Genomic DNA, 374 nt, shown 5'->3' on the forward strand with positions numbered 1-374 from the left:
TAGGGTCGCTTGCATGCTCATTCGAATATAATGTAATTGTGTATGGCAATATGAGCATGCCCAAGTGATGACTTTGTTTCAAGCTCAACAGGTAGGGTATTGAGTCCTCTTCCACATAGGGCAAGCTAGAATGAACTATCTTACCCAGGACCGCCGGAGCAGCGTGGACCAGTGGAGGACTCTATACTTTATACTTCACACCACAGTATTGAGTACGACTTGCATAAAGCCCCTAATGAGAACCACGAGGGCTCTCTCAATGTAGAACCACGAGGGCTCTAGTACCGATTCTCTCGGTACGGCTTGGTCCGTGTTCCTTTATGCTTGTACTCTTAGAAAGTCTCAACCCGGAGGTCTTGACTTTGATTGTCATA

This window comes from Anopheles coustani, assembly GCF_943734705.1.
Source record: "Anopheles coustani chromosome X unlocalized genomic scaffold, idAnoCousDA_361_x.2 X_unloc_33, whole genome shotgun sequence".
NCBI lineage: Eukaryota > Metazoa > Arthropoda > Insecta > Diptera > Culicidae > Anopheles > Anopheles coustani.